The sequence below is a fragment of the Macaca mulatta genome, chromosome 8 (genome assembly GCF_049350105.2).
Source record: "Macaca mulatta isolate MMU2019108-1 chromosome 8, T2T-MMU8v2.0, whole genome shotgun sequence".
NCBI lineage: Eukaryota > Metazoa > Chordata > Mammalia > Primates > Cercopithecidae > Macaca > Macaca mulatta.
Window position 1 is genome coordinate 150,468,354 of NC_133413.1, and position 16,623 is coordinate 150,484,976.

The window sequence follows — 16,623 nt, forward strand, 5'->3', positions numbered from 1 at the left end:
ATACAGTGGAATACAGTAGTCCAGCGAAAAATGTGTAAACTACTGCCACATACAAAAACATAACACTGCAGAAAAGCCAGATACAAAAAAAAGTACTCATCATACAAAGCCATTTATGTGAAGTTCAAAACAGGCAAAATAACCTGTGGTATTAGGTTTGGGACAGTTGCTACCCTGGGGAGGAACGGACAGTGAATGCACAGGGGCACCGTGGGAGGCCCTCCGAGAGCTGCTTATGTTGCATTTCTCATTCTGAGAAGTGGTTATCTAACAGTGTTCAAAAGTTTGCAGTTTTGCCAAGGTAGGCAGTATTTCATTATGCTGTATGCCACCTGATGATTTGTGCGTTTTTCTGACTTTGTGCTTTAATTCAACAACAAGTTCATTTTTATACAAACAGCTACCATTTACTGAGGGAATGGTATACTATGTTCATTGTGAATAATAATGACCACACCCCGTGAAGGCACGACCACAAGGGAGCGCTTGTGCGCAGGCAGTCGTGAACAGCTGTGTGCCCCGCGAGGGCAGGTGAAGGGGTGAGCACGCGCAGAGGCAGGGGGCAGGTGAGGGGGTGAGCACGCGCAGAGGCAGGGGGCAGGTGAGGGGGTGAGCACGCGCAGAGGCAGGGGGCAGGTGAGGGGGTGAGCACGTGCAGAGGCAGGGGGCAGGTGAAGGGGTGAGCAGGCGCAGAGGCAGGGGGCAGGTGAGGGGGTAAGCACGCGCAGAGGCAGGGGGCAGGTGAGGGGGTGAGCACCGGCAGAGGCAGGGAACCAGAAAAGGGCTTCTTGGAAGTAGTCCCATACTCTTCTATGAACCACTCACTGAATCATGAACTGCTCTCTCCTTTCCCTTAGAATTCAGACATCCCAGCTCCCTGTGGCAGCCCTTTGTCTTCCTCAAACCACTCCTTCACATGTTTATAAATTACACTTAACTTGTTCAGATAGGCTATTCATTCCAGAGATGCAAGTCCTCCGATTAAGTGAGATGTTCTAAAGAGCAAGAAACTTCTGTTTTCCTACTGGTGTTGTGTGGTGGTGGGTTTTTTGGTGGGTTGTTTTGTTTTGTGGGTTTTTTTTTTTTTTTTTTGGCCTGTATATTTAATACCTTGCTTTCCCCAGTATGCTGGGTGTATCTGGCATTGAACAAGAGCATCAAAGTGTCTCTTCTACATATCAATCAGCGAATGAAACATAATTCAACAAGGTATCCTCCCATATAGTGATTTAGAGAGAAAACTTGTATGCACTTCAGAATTCCACCCATAATCCCTCATGTCCCACTGCCTTTCTGCCTCCCAGATCTTGCCACATCACCCACATAGCTATCTTCGTAAAGCAGAAGTCAGATCAAGTCAGCTCTTCCCTCGGAAACCTGCAGTGACTCCTCAGTAAGTAGTCATTCCTCAGTGAGGTGCTCTTGGCCTTCAGTGGTCCAGCATCGTGTTATCTTTCCAGCCTCAGCTTCCACTAGATCCCTCCAGAGATTTATTTCTGCTACAATCACCACCCCAATGGGCTGCATGGTCAGTTTTCCCCTCAGCCAGTCATTTCTCTACTACTTTCCCTCGCTATGCTAATCATAGTTAATCCCGAGGAGTTATCCAAACGGCAGCTTTTCGACACTTCTACAGAGCACTTCTGCTATCTTTGTATAATAATTATTTTGTTCCTCCTGCTAACATACTTGTTTAACTATAAGCAACTTGTGGGTAGGAGAACCAACCACATTTCTAACATGGCGTGCCTCATGGGAGAGTTCATTAAAAGCATGGGGAATTCGTAAGTCTACTTATTAGACTATATTCTCCCCTTTTCCCCTGTTCACTTCCCATGGTTTCAGCTGCCCATGGTCAACCATGGTTCAAAAATATTAAGTGGAGAACAGCAGAAATAAACAATTTGTAAGTTTTGAATTGAGTGCCTTCTGAGTAGCATGATCAATCTCTCACCGCCCTGCTCTCTCCCTGCTGGGACCAGCATCCTCCCTTATCTGGCGCATCCACACTGTAGACACTCTCAACCCATCAGTCACTTAGGAGCTGCCTCGGTTATCAGATTTTCTTAAAACCCAGTACACATAGGGTTCCATACTGTCCACAGTTTCAGGCATCTGCTGGGGTCTTGGAATACACACCCCCAAGGATAAGAGGGGATGACTATATGTCTCTGTTCTGTTTGTTTTGAACCCACTGACCCATGAGTCCTTCTAGACAAATCAGGACTGCACCATGTCCTAAGGGATGTCAGGTTCACAGCTTGTTGTAGTGGTGCTCTAGTTAACAAATTAATATTCATAAAGAGATACTTTGATTTTTAAATCAATAAGTTGCTAAATGAGAGAAATCATATGCAGTGAAGCAGGAACAACAGATCTTAAGGGACTGGTTAGTCCATATTCAAAATCAACAGATGACTTCAGCACCCCGGCGGGTGGCAGTGGCTACCTAGCTACCTTTACTGTTATATGTTAAGGACAGGGGGAACCTTGACTAATATTAATTAGTGGTGCTGCCCACTCATTTGTCCAGTTTATTCACTGTTGAAACATAAAAGGCACTCCATCTTGGTTTCCGTTTCAGAGTACATTTATGCATTCAAATGCTGCTGAGCACCCTGGGGGAACAAAGCACAGGGCTGATAGACTCTTCCAAGGCAAAAGGGTTAATGGTAACCATGGCAACTGCCTCCAAGAATAGCATCATCTGCAGCAGCATTCATGCTGGGGCAGTCGACAGAATGGTTATAAATATACCTATTAGCAGCCTGAGCTGAATCTTTAAACAGCACTGTTGGGAGGAAAGGTGCCTAAAAATAGCTCCCCACGCTTGCATTTGAAGACATGTCCTCAGAAACACGGCATCTCGTGCACACATTCGCACACGCACAGAAAGAGTTTTCATCTTCATTTTTCTCCAAGTGCCAAGAATTGAACATTTGAGGCACACAATAGACAATGTGACATCTGATGACCTTCCTCTTTCACTGCCAGATTCCAAAAAGCACCCCCAAAAGAGAAAGGGCAGCCATATGCTGGTCCAGATTCAACAGTAGGCTGGTGTGGGCCGGCACCGCAGCAGCCCCACTGCCCACATGGCAGTGTGGCCCTGGCAGGCTCCATGTGCCCTGCTCACTGGGAAGGCTGCTCCTGCAACGGACCCACGTGGAGACGACAGGCTGGACTGAACAGCTGCTCCCAGCAAGGGGGTGGCTGATTCCCGCCCTCACAGCCCTGCCAGGTGGACAGCCCACTTCTTCCATGCAGTCTTCTCCTATTTCCCCCACTTTTACACTCCAGGGACATCTTATCCACATTTCTCATAAAAGACGGGTTATTTTCCACATACGAGCAGGGTGCTTGAAGTTAGACAGTTGCAGTCTTGAATTTCAGCTTAGCTGCATTATTAGTTTACTGGCCTAAATAAATTAGCCTCTCCGAACCTTCATTTCTTCATTTGTACAGAAGTATAATGAAATGCCAGATGTAGAGGGCTGCTGTAAGGAATAAATCAGAGAGTAAAAGAAAAATGCCTCACATCTGGTAGTGCCCAACTTGTGAGTTTTCTTCCTCTTCTACTCAGGTACATTAAAACCCTCTGAAAAGCGGGGACCACATCACCCAAAGTACACATCCAAGTAGCACAGCAACCAGGATAAAAGCAGCCGTTAGATGAGCGAGTGAATGAGTGGCTGCAGCTCCATACTGAGCTCTGGGACACATATAAGAAAGGAACAGGGCAGAGAATAAAGGGAGCTGAGACAGTGTGCTAGCTAGCATGCGTTTCCCTGATTAGTATTTGTAAATGCATTATGGGCCAGAAGCGATGGCTCATGCCTGTAATCCCAGCACTTTGGGAGGCCAAGGTGGGCGGATCACGAGGTCAGGAGATCGAGACCATCCTGGCTAACACAGTGAAACCCTGTCTCTACTAAAAATGCAAAAAAATTAGCCGGGCGTGGTGGCGGGTGCCTGTAGTCCCAGCTACTTGGGAGGCAGAGGCAGAATGGCGTGAACCCGGGAGGCAGAGCTGGGAGCGAGCCGAGATCGTGCCACTGCACTCCAGCCTGGGCAACAGAGTGAGACTCTGTCTCAAAAAAAAAAAAAAAAAAAAAAAAAAAAAAGCATTATCAAAAATATTTCATCTCCAGGTGGTGTACAGGCATCCATCAATCAAAGCAAGGCTGGGCAGAAGCTTGGGCATGGTCATGCTAGGGACCCTGGCAGCATAATCTGTGCCCCACTCATTCAGGCTTCAGCTCCACCGCCCACTTCCCTGACTCCTCCTCACTGATCTCTCAGTGGGACTCACTCTTATAGTCTACATACCAGTCCTTTGATGGCTATATGTGTCAGTCACATCTCCTCCCCTTTTGGAAATTCTCTAACTTTTCTTCATTTGGGATATTTCATATATACAGAAAAATGCATAACACATGTAACCTGCATGTAAATTTTGATCATCATGTCCTTCTTAAAAGTTTGTAAACATTTAATAGAATCAAACGGATCAATCTTTTCCTTCTTGGTTTGTGCTTTACCTGCCAAGCTTAAGAAACTCTTCTCTATCTCATGGTCTTTAAGACAGGCTCCTACATTATCTTCTAAAATGTTAAACATGTTTCTCATTCATACCTGTGTATTTATCCTAGCGGGTGCTGACTTTGTTAGTGGCATTTCACATTTTTTCGTATGTGTAACCAAATGTCCCAGCATCATTTATGAAAAGTTCTGACTTTCTCCCACTGATTTATAATGCCTCCATGCCATTCCATATTCCATCAACTCTAAAATTCTTATCAGAAGGTTTTCATAAAACTATGTATGGTCTGCCATCTGGCTGACAACAATTATAAAACTCCAGAGATTGTAAGATGAATTTGTATTTCAAGATAAAACAAAGATGCTTCTTGGAATTACTGACATAGTGCATATCAAACTTCTCTATACCTATAAATCTGATTTGGGGCTTTCTATTCTCATTCATTTGTCTATTTGTCAAATAAATAATCCATATAAGACTATTTTAATTACTGTTGCTTTATAAGCCTTAATATCTAATAGGCCAAGACCCCTTAACTTGGTCACATCCTTCAGTCTACCTTGGCTATTCTTGGCTCCTTCTTCTAGTATATGAATTCTAACATTTACTTCTTAAGTTGATTTTAAAATTCCTGTTGGAATTTTGCCAGGAGTTATGTGCAATTCATAAATAGAGAGTAAGTTGACACCTTCAAAATACGGTCTTCCAATCCATGAATATGGTATATTTTGCTATTTTATCAGGTCTACATTTACATTTTGCATGTTTATTGTTTTGTAATACTCCTCATAAAGTCTTGTACATATCATGAGGTTCTTTTCAAGGTACCTCAGGGTACTGTTGGTTAATGAATGAGACTATTTTTCTTTTATTTATTTATTTCGTTAGCTAGTTTTTAAGATGGAGTCTCACTCTTTTGCCCAGGCTGGAGTGCAGCAGTACAATCTCAGCTTACTGCAACCTCTGCCTCCCAGGTTCAAGCGATTCTCCTGCCTCAGCCTCCTGAGTAGCTGGGATTACAGGCATGCACCACCACGCCTGGCTAACTTGTATTTTTAGTAGAGATGGGGTTTCACCATGTTGGTCAGGCTGGTCTCAAACTCCTGACCTCAGGTGATCCGCCCACCTAGGCCTCCCAAAGTGCTGGGATTACAGGCGTGAGCCACCGTGCCCAGCTTTAACTGTATTTTCTACCTGGTTTTTATGGATCTAGATGAATGTTATTAATTTTTTATGTTGAATAGAGGAAACCTGTTGAACTTTTTCTCTCTCTGTTTTTGTTTGTTTGCTTCTTTTCCCTGAGATGGAGTCTCACTTTGTCTCCCGGGCAGGAATACAGTGGAGTGATCTCTGCTCACTGCAACCTCCGCCTCTCGGGTTCATGCGATTCTCCTGTCTCAGAGGCCTCCCAAGTAGCTGGGATCACAGGCACGTGCTGCCACACCCAGCTAATTTTTGTATTTTAGTAGAGACAGGGTTTCACCATGTTGGCCAGGCTGGTCTCAAACTCCTGACCTCAGGTGATCCACCCGCCTCAGCCTCCCAAAGTGCTGGGATTACAGGCGTGAGCCACCGTGCCCAGCCTGTTTCTCTAATTCTAACAGTTTATCCATAGATTGTCTTGAATTTTCCATACAGACAATCTTCTCTTCTACAAATAAGGACAGTTTTGTTTCTTCCATTCTAATTCATATACCTTTTTTTCCCTATTGCAGTAGCTAGAACGGAGAAATTCCAAGCAGGAGCAGTGACGGCAGACGTCCTTGTCTTGTTCATGACTTTAAAGGTAATATGCCTAGAGTTTCAACATTAAGTATGTTTCCTAGAGATTTCTGACAGACATGCTTTATTAAGCCAATAATGCTCTCTTGCAGTCTATTTAAAAAGAGCTATTATTATAAACAAATGGTGAACTTTACTGAATTACTATTTAAATTATTTTTTCCTCAATTAATCTGCTAGTATATACGTAACATCGGGAAATGTTCTGCTGTAGAACCATCTTTGCATCTCTGAGATAAACTCTACTTGTTTCTGACATGGTATTTATTTTATACCTGGCAGATTTGGATTTGCTAATATTTCACTTAGTTGGGTTTTTTTTTTTTTAATATGCTAAAATCCTAGCCACTGGTGAACTTTTTGGACCAAGAACCCAGCTAACTGCTTCATATTAGATTTTATTTCCATTTCATGAAACGTTTATCTTACTTTTTAACTCAGAGATATTTTTTATTTTCTCCCTTTACATGTTTTCTGTTATTGCCTAAGTCTTTTTGCTGGCAAGGACAAATCAAAGCCTGACCTTACTGAGCTATCTTGGTTAGAATTCCGGGCCAATTCCCTTTCAATCATTCCATCCTCATCATCTCTCCCGTTTCCAGACTTTCACCTAAACTCAGTACTTATCACCTCACATGGGACAGTGGATATTAAAGGTCCTAGTAAAATACCTGGAATATCATAGTGAGTCAATCCAATTAACTGATAGATGTTCAACAAACTAGTCAAATTTTCAAAACCAACTTTTTTCAAGGACAAAGAGTTTGGAAATGTTATATATCTAATAAATTCTTGACCAGCTACTCAATTCTTCTATCTTCTGGACTTTCTAAATATCTTCTCTGCCCGGTTCAGAAATGCATTACGTGCTACTGTACATGCAGGAGGCAGCTGTGGGGGCCACCCCAGCATGGATGCCAGTGCCTACAGCAGACACCTATCTGCCCACTCAGAATAGGTTCCAAGTCGCATGTGGCCAGGAACTGAATCCTACACTCAACCTTGGGGAGTATTTGTCAGTGGGAACCGTGTGTGCTGGGTGTGGGAAAGGCGGTATAAGAATGTGACTGTGTGCATATACACATTGTTTCTAATTCGACTTCTATTTCAGCCAGTTTATGTATCTCCATTAAAAAAAAAAAAAAAAAAAAAAAAACAGCATGACCTTGGAAACTACATCTACTTTAAAAGACTTTTCTTAAGTATGACATTTTGTAATTAATTTAAATTTTAAAATTTCCTTTAAAAATGTGACCTCCACCTTAACGAGATGGCTTTTGCCTGCCTCTCTCATCTTCCTATGCCTCTAATATTTCATAATGAATGTAACTCATAAGCTTCTTACAGCATCCCACGGGCCAGGCTCTGAAACCACTTGCTCTGTCATTTTATAAACTCTATAACCTTGAGCAAGTTACTTAATATCTATGAGCCTCAGTTTTCTAACTAAAAAAAAAAAAAAGGCGAGGAAAAGAGCACTTATTTTCCAATATGATTTTAATAACTAAATGTGAAAAAGTATGTGAAAGTACCCGTTACACAGACGCTCAATAAAGACTTATTTCCTTCTATCAACATTTCTATTCAAACTGTTGGCTTGGTGCAAAAGTAATCGCAGTTTTTGCCACTGAAAGTAGCAGTATCTTGTTTTCTTTCTACATTATTGCCTCCTCTCATTTTCCAGTTCCATATTTTACTCTACCCTACAATATTAAACAGCTAAATACCCACTTTGTTGTTCCTGCCTTTTCCTGGTTTTGTTGTTCCTGCCTTTTCCTGGTTTTCTTAGACTATTTCTGCCTTCTTAGAACGCACACTTTAGTGTGAACCAACGCAGAAAACCCAGGAAGGCGTAAGTGCTGCCACCGGTAAGAACCTCTTTTGATGTCTGGATCTCTCCTCCGGGTCAATCCTAATGCCACGAATCTCTAAAATAGATTTAAATGAATTCCTTTGTTTAGTGAGGGCAGCACAAATGCTCCTAGCACACAGGCACAACTTCGCAATTCACAAACGTCTCAATTCTGCAGGTGAGGCTTGTTCCCGGCCTGAAGACTGAGGTGCGGTGGCCGGCCCTGGAAAGGTGAGCTGGTCAGACAGGAAGTCCTATTTCAATGCCTTTCTCATAAGTGGTCATAATATTTATTATACATGGATAACTTCTGGGCAAGAAGATAAGAAATCAAAGCCTGAATAAGAACTTAGCAACATGATTAGAGTTATGTTTAAGTGAACATCACTCCGGCTTAAAGGAGTATAATTACAGTGATAGACAGTGGTAGACAGACAGACACAGCTTAATGAGTGTTTGATTAATAACACTTCGTGGTTTTAAAAGCATTTTCATATGGATTATTTTACTTGATTCTCAAAATAAGCCGCAGAGAGTTAATTTACAGATGACACCGAAGCCGAAGTACAGACCTCAGCAAAGCGACACAGCATCGGCTCAGGACAAGCACATGGAGCCTGCGCCCAGACCCGGCGGGTCTAAGGTGTTGCCTCCTCCTGCCAGGCACACGGAAGTGCCCGGCTTCTCACTGGAACTCAGTGGTCAGGGAAGGCAGCCATGCACTTACTCTCCTGCTCAAGAAACACTTCCTGAGATCCCACTGTGTGCCAGGTGCTGGCTCCGGCCAGCCCCGGGGACACAGCAATGAAGCAGACACATTCAGCCTCCTGGAGCCTGTGCTCCGCGCTCCCTTGTCACGCACACAGGCAGCCCCCACCAAGCAGGATGTGAGGTCCAGGGCTAGGGGAGTGCGCAGGGAGGAGGGACAGCCCTCAGACAGCCGGAGGGAGTCAGATATATCCTGAACATTTTGTATGTAAAAACCCAGATCATTTTAATAAAAAATGATGCTCTTGGTCATTATTCCACATTTTCAGAGCTAATTTCCATTCATCATTCATTCACGGGAGTAAACCACATTTCACTTGACTTTCACACCCACATTCTAGACTCAGCTTGGTTACACTGAACTCTTTTTCATGCCAAGTTTTCCATTGTCAGAGAAAAGAAAATTCCCGGTGTCCTTCATGGACTCACTATCTGCAAAGAAACTTCAGAGCTGTCCATTTATCACCTCATCCTCACTGTCCAGAGTCATTTTAATGTGCTGCAAGGCCATAAATAGTCCACACTGAAGCTCAGGGCACCAAGAACCCCTCTGGCCACATGCCAACATCCCATGGTCCCAACACATCTCAGTGAAAGCTTCATGTCCCCACTCACCCTGACCCTATGAGGTTCCCCCCAAAAAGCTTTCCTTTCCAGTATGCCTTCCAGCTACCTTGCTCCAGATGAGAGAAAATGCCAAGCAATTCATTTAGAGACTCACATCCCACCTTAAAACAGAAGGCATAAAAAACACTTTGGGGACTGGTGAGCTCATAGTTTTCAGCACAAGAAGAATGATAGAATGAACAACTTGGATAGAGTTATTCTCATTCTTGTGTTCAGTTTTTCTGTTTGTTGTTGCAATCGGTTCATACTTTATTGGGATTGCAAATTGTTAATTTACAGCCATTATTTATAGCTGTGTTCTATCGATCATGCTTCCTGAAGAAGCTAATGCATTTGGGAGTGGTTTTCTTCTTATGTTCACCGTATCTAAAACAAAAAAGAGCACAAGGGTTTTATATTTCAATGTGTGCTTTGCTGGGCTAAACCAGTTTGTCCTGTGGCACTAATACATATGAAAACGCTTTCCAGGTGGCAGGACGAGCGTCCGAGTGCCCCTGCATGCATCTAAGATATCACCCTCTGCTCTTGTTCCATCACCCTCTGCTCTTGTTCCATGCATCTAAGATGTCACCCTCTGCTCTTGCAGATAAGGACCAATGGGTCCCATCAGCAGCATGGCCAGCATGGGCCTAGAAGAGCCACTCCCAATGGACCAGGAAGTTCAAAAACAAATGCAGGATCCTTGAGCTCTCAAAAAGGAATGAGAATATTATTCCCTAGGGCCAGGCATAGTGGCTCACACCTGTAATCCCAGCACTTTGGGAGGCCAAGGTGGGTGGATCACTTGAGCTCAGGAGTTCGAGACCAGCTGGGCCAACACGGTGAAACCCCGTCTCTAATAAAAATACAGAAATTAGCTGGGTATGGTGGCGCCTGCCTGTAGTCTCAGCTACTCAGGAGGCTGAGGCAGGAGAATCACTTGAGCCCAGGAGGTGGAGGATGTAGTGAGCTGAGATCACGCCATTGCACTCCAGCGATTAGTGACTAGGCTTCAATTCCTCATTTGTGAAATGGGATTAAAATCTCTACCACGTGGGGATGCTGTCTGACTCGAATGTACGTCAGTCATCTTCCATGATGCCCAGCAAATATTTACTAATCCCCTTCTCATCTCCTCGAAATGTCTGCTTGCCTTGACGCAGCACATGAAGTACAAGTGCAAGCCCAGTGGAGCCTACGTGAGGTGGCTCTCTATATATCATGCATATATGCATGCATGTATGTATGTGTATGTGTTATATAAAACACTATTTAAATCCCATAGGATTCCAGACTTGGTAAGAGGAAGAAGGAACCAGGAGACCTTCTCAGCCAGAACAGAGCTCAAACATTTGTAGCCTCCATCCAATAGCAAGGACACAGAGGCAGGCCATCTCCGATGAGAGATGTGTGTCACATGATGACAGTGGCAGTGGTTATAATGATGGTGACCAGGTCTTAAGGGCTTAGCATGTACCAGGCACTGTGGCCAAGTTCTCTATTATCTTATTTAGGCCAGGCGTGGTGGCTCATGCTTGTAATCCCACCACTTTGGGAGGCCGAGACAGGCAAATTACCTGAGGCCAGGAGCTTGAGACCAGCCAGGCCAACATGGCGAAACCCTGTCTCTACTAAAAATACCAAAAAAATTAGCCGGGTGTGATGGCAGGCACCTGTAATCCCAGCTATCCGGGAGGCTGAGGCAGAAGAACTGCCTGAACCCGGGAGGTGGAGGCTGCAGTGAGCCGAGATCATGCCACCGCCCTCCAGCCTGAGCAACAAGAGCAAAACACTGTCACAAAAAAAAAAAAAAAAAAAAATTATCTCATTTAATCATTCAACCTCATGTGTACGTATTATCCTCATTTTGTAGATGAGGAAACTGAAGCCCAAGAGTTGGTTGGGATGGATATTAAATAGACTAAAGGATTCATCCAAAGGGGCATGGATAGTAGCAGGCAGCAGCTGGAACCAGAGAGATGAAATCATCCACGCAGGGAAAGGAAGGTATAAAGATCACGTGGGTGACAACCAGACCCTGGGCAGCACCCACATTCCAGGGGCCCGGGGAGAAGAGGAACCTAGGAAGGAATCAGATGAGCACAACTTCAAGGGTCCTGGGACCCAGAGACAAGAGGAAGAAGACCTTCAACGCCACCTCCAGGCTCGGCCACCCTTCTGTCACCGTGTCTTGCAGCTTGTTTTTGTTTGTTTTTCATCAGCGACTTCAAATAAGGACAAAAGAAGTATGTTTGTTTCAATGCTGTGGACACCACAGGTCTGTAGGGAACACTATCCTGAAAGACAGCAGAGCTGAAATTATAAGCGACTTCTACTGGCTGATACACAGAACCAAAACCAGCACGATGACATTTAGCTAACAGAGACGCGTCTAGCTCCCACATTTAGGTTCAAAAAAATCAGCTGCACCGGAACAGAAATGGGGAAGTGGAGATTGACAGCAGGGGAGGGGATAAAGAATGAGGGAAGGTATCTGACACCCCCACTTCTCCTCAAGGGGGGCCAGAAGCACCACTCAGCGCTGGTGGGGGGCACAGCCTCAGGTGGCATCCACATCAAAGCTGCTCCCATGCAGCGGCTGTAATCTCAGGCCTCTGGGCTCAGACTCACAGCAGGCCTGGGGTTCTGTCCCCTGGTGACTCTGACCCTGCTGAGCTTCCCTATGGGACGTCCTTCCTCCCGCTCTGTATTAGACTGGGAGGGCTGCTGTGATAAAGGCTGCAAACCCAGCAGCAGAAGCCACACAGATTCCTCGCCTTGTAACTTTGGGCGCCAGAAGGCTGAGATCAAGACATAGGCAGGATCAGCTCCTTGGAGGCCTCTCTCCTTGGCTTGCCAATGGCATCTTCATGCTCCCACGTGCCCTCGCTATAAGTGTGCCTGCCTCCAAATGTCCCCTTTTCATGAGGACACCAGGCATATTGGACTAAGGCCCACCCTGGTAACCTCATTTTACCTGGATGACTTCTGTAAAGACTCTCCATATAAGATCACATTCTGAGGTGTTGAGGGTTAAGAGTTCAACACAGGAATGTGGTGGGAATGTCATTTAACCCCCCGTAATACTCTTTCAGCTCCTGTGACCCAGAAGGCCTGTCATCAGCTAGCGGCTCTCCTCACCGGACAGTCCAGTGATCTCCACCCCACAATGACGGCAACATCTGTCTTCACGCCAGTGACACTCAAATCTTTACCACAAGCCTAGTTCTCTCTCCTACTTCCAGATGTGATGCCAACTGCCTGCTCAACACCTCAGCCTCGATACGCCCCACACTGCTCTGGCATTCACTTTTGCCCTGGGAAAAGAGCCATATTCCATGGAGGCTAAGACCATGCACTGGGGAGCCGGAATGGCTGGAATTCTGCTCTCCTTGCTTCCCAGCTCTATGACCTTGGGCTGGTTATTTCCCATTTCCTCGCCTAGTTAATGTGGCTTGATAGGGTCCCTTTTACTAAGAGTAGTTAACGCGGCCGGGCGCGGTGGCTCATGCTTGTAATCCAGCACTTTGGGAAGCCGAGGCGGGCAGATCACAAGGCCAGGAGATCGAGACCATCCTGGCTAACATGGTGAAACCCCGTCTCTACTAAAAATAGAAAAATTAGCCAGGCGTGATGGTGGTACCTGTAGTCCCAGCTACTCAGGAGGCTGAGGCAGGAGAATGGCGTGAACCCGGGAGGTGGAACTTGCAGTAAGCCAAGATCGCACCACTGCACTCCAGCCTGGGCGACAGAGCCAGACTCCATCTCCAAAAAAAAAAAAAGAGAAAAAAAGAAAAAAGAGTAGTTAACCCATATAAAAGGATTAGAAAAAAACCTCAGACAGTATAGTTCTAATACATATTGATTATTCATTAAGTTAACTATGTGCATGAAGGCATTCTCCCAGGAACTTAAGCTTTTTAAAAAAAAAAAAAAAAAAAAAAAACCGGGACTCTTAGGATTAGCTTGTCAATTTCTACCAAAAAAACGAGATTTTGATAAGGAATGCATTGAACCTGTACATCAGTTTGGGTAATGTTGCCATCTTAATAATATTAAGTCTTCTGATCCATGAGCATGGTATGTCTTTACATAAATAGGTCTTGTTTAACTTCTTTCAGTGATGTTTTTATGGTGGTCAGTTTACAAGTCTTGCAATTCTTTTTGTTAGGTTTATTCCTAATTATTTTGCTATTTTTAAGGTCATTTGACTTCCTCCTTTCCAACCTGGATGCTGTTTATTTCAGTTTCTAACACAATTATGACCTTTTTGCACAATGTTGAATCTAAGTGGCAGGAGTGGACATCCCTGTCTTATTCCTAATCTTAGAAGGAACCCTATTTTTCTTTACCATTAAGTGTGATGTTAGCTGAGGGTTTTTCAAAGTTATCCGTTATCCATTTAAGGAATTTCACCTTTATTTCTAATGAGGCTTTGGTTCTGTTTCCTGCTCATTTGTATCATGAAAGGATATCCTCAGTCTCTTGCCTGCAAATCCATTCTCCCCACAGCTCCTAATGTGATCTTCCTAAAATGCGAAGCTCATGATGTCACAGCTTTTTCTTCAGACTACAGGACGCTGACCAAACACAGGCCCCTCCTCATTCCTCACCAGTTTTGCTTTGCCCCTTGACTTCTGGCAACAAATTGATTAAGATTTCCTAACATACACTGCTACTTCTTCCCTCCATGATTTGTTCTTTCTGTCTCTTCTGTTTGGAATGCAATTGCTATGACCATTCATTTGCTCCTATAATTCTTTTTAAATTGCATGATTTCATCTTAGAAAACTTCCCTAAATGTAATGTAGGTAAGCTTCCTTTCTCCTATGCTATCAACACTCTGTGTACATGTGTATCATTACAATTATCATACTGTATTCTAATGTTATGTTTATGGCTCTGTCTTTCCCCATAGACAATCAATTCGTTAAAGGCATTCTCTGCCTTATTGACCTTTGTTTTACAGCATTTAACACAGTGCCTTGCATACAGTATGTAACATATGACATTGTTGAATGAATGAATGAATGAATGACTCATCAAATCAATCTTTCACTTAACCGGCATAGTGATTTTTCTAAAGTGCAAATTTGGTTGTAACATTCAATTGCTAAAAATCCTTCAATAGCCGCAGATACATTTCAGGATCAAGTCCAAATTTCTTCACAGGGTATCAAAGATTCTCCAGGATCTGCCCTGACCGCACCGCTCTCCATTCGCATCTTTTCTAACACACCCCATGCTCTAACTGGCACCCAGAGCTCATTCAAGCCTCCTACGTTTGCTTACGTCACACCCTCTGCCTCAGAGTGCCTTGAACAACCTTCCCTACTATTTACCTGGAACCACCCAATCATTTTCTCAAGAGTCAGCTCAAACATCACCTTTGAGCTCTAGATTTGTTTATACAGCTGTCGATTTTGCTTGGATGTTTTAAAGGCACCCTAAACTCGCCAGATCTAGGACTAAACTCATGATCGCCTCTACCCTACCTCTGCCCATAAAAAGAGAACATCTTTCCTTTCCCATGTGCCCTAGCTCAACCGTGACTCCACTCCCCATCCAACACCCAGGCCAGAAATCTGTGAGCCATTACTGATTTCATCACCTCTCTCCATGTCCTTTTTTTGTTCCCAAGTGTCTCTGAAATCCACCCATTTCTCTCTGGCTCCACATCCACCTTGTTCCAAGCTATCACCGTGTTTTCCCACATCTTGTACAACAGCTTCTTCACTGACCCTCTCCGCCTCCACACTGGCCTCCCCATCCAGCAGCTGGGGTGCAAATCTCATCATCTTGCTCCTCCCCAAGCACAGTCCTGAAAAGGCTCCCATTGCTCTGATGATCAATAATGCCCAACCCCACTGTGGTGTTGCTCTGATGATCAATATCCAACCCCACTGTGGCCTCTCAAACTGTGTGTTCAATTCTTCCCCCACCACTGCTCCCACCTCCTAGCCCTCTGCCACCTCTGCTTTGAGCATTTCCCCTCTCCTCCCTTCAACTCACTAACGATTACTCATCCTTCTGATCTCAGCTTGCACTTCATCTCCCCAGAAAAACCTGGTCTTACACCCTTGTCTAGGCCTGCCTATGAAATCACATCCCTTTTCTTCACAGCTTTTATCTCAGTTAGAAGTAATATCCTCATTTGAATTAAATTACTATGTCTACAGACTATAAACCCATGGAAGAAGGCACCATGTCATCATGTCCCTATTGTCCAGCACATGGCTGGCACAGAGAAGGCACTCAGTAAAGTATTTGTGAAGCAAAATCTTTATCATTGTAACTCTCGAGTAGGAATGGCCAGTTCCCCTCTGCAGGCTCCACTGTGCCTTGTCAGTATCCTAGCATAGCATGCAGGGCATCCTGTTAGAATCCTCTGTTGATGTATCTTCTCCTACTAGACTGTGAGTTTCACCTGGACAGGCTTCTTCATGGCAATCCCTGGCACTCAGCCAAGGCTCAATAAATATCTCATGACTGGAAGGTATATTCAAGGGCTGGGTGGATTCTGGGGGCTACAAGTGAAAACGACCAAAGGTTTCATTGGTAAATACCACAAAAGGGGTGAGGAGATCACGACGGGTTTCTCCACCGGGGCCATTTGGCTCAAAGACAGAGAGGCTTAGGAGAGACGGACTCCAGACTCCCTCCCCTCAGGATTAGGAGCTGCTAATGCCAACTTGGTGAGGCTCCAGAGGCAGGGACCAGGACCCATAAGTGGAAGCTGCAGGTGGCAGCTACGGGAAAGAGCCTGTGCTCCCACCACTGGCACCTGTTACCAAGCAGGCGGCCACCGCCACCCCACAGCCCTGCCTTTGCTACAGTTTCAACTAGATTCCTGATGTTCAAGAGCGTTTGCTGAACACCTGTGACATGAAAGCCGGGAACCAGAGAAAGAGATACAGAGAAGACCCATGTTGCAACAGAGGGGAGCTCGCAGATGATCACGCAGGCGATCACGCAGGCTGCTTCCAACCCTCGGGCTCTAAGAAATCACTTTAATAAATTAAAAGGACAATCTCGTTTGTTTTAACACGTAACCCTTCAGCCAAAAAGATAA

General features: G+C 44.7%; 1 protein-coding gene and 1 long non-coding RNA gene across 10 annotated transcripts in view; both read right to left on the minus strand.

The window, feature by feature from the left end:
• Positions 1–16,623, minus strand: part of TRAPPC9 (trafficking protein particle complex subunit 9) — a 732,314-nt gene that overhangs the window by 407,650 nt on the left and 308,041 nt on the right. The gene's annotated exons all lie outside the window — the stretch shown is intronic.
• On the minus strand, positions 1,075–11,371 carry LOC144330875 (uncharacterized). Its single transcript, XR_013397465.1, has 2 exons — positions 10,542–11,371; positions 1,075–4,060 (listed from the first exon to the last, which is right to left on the minus strand). It is a non-coding gene; the product is annotated as an uncharacterized LOC144330875 (long non-coding RNA).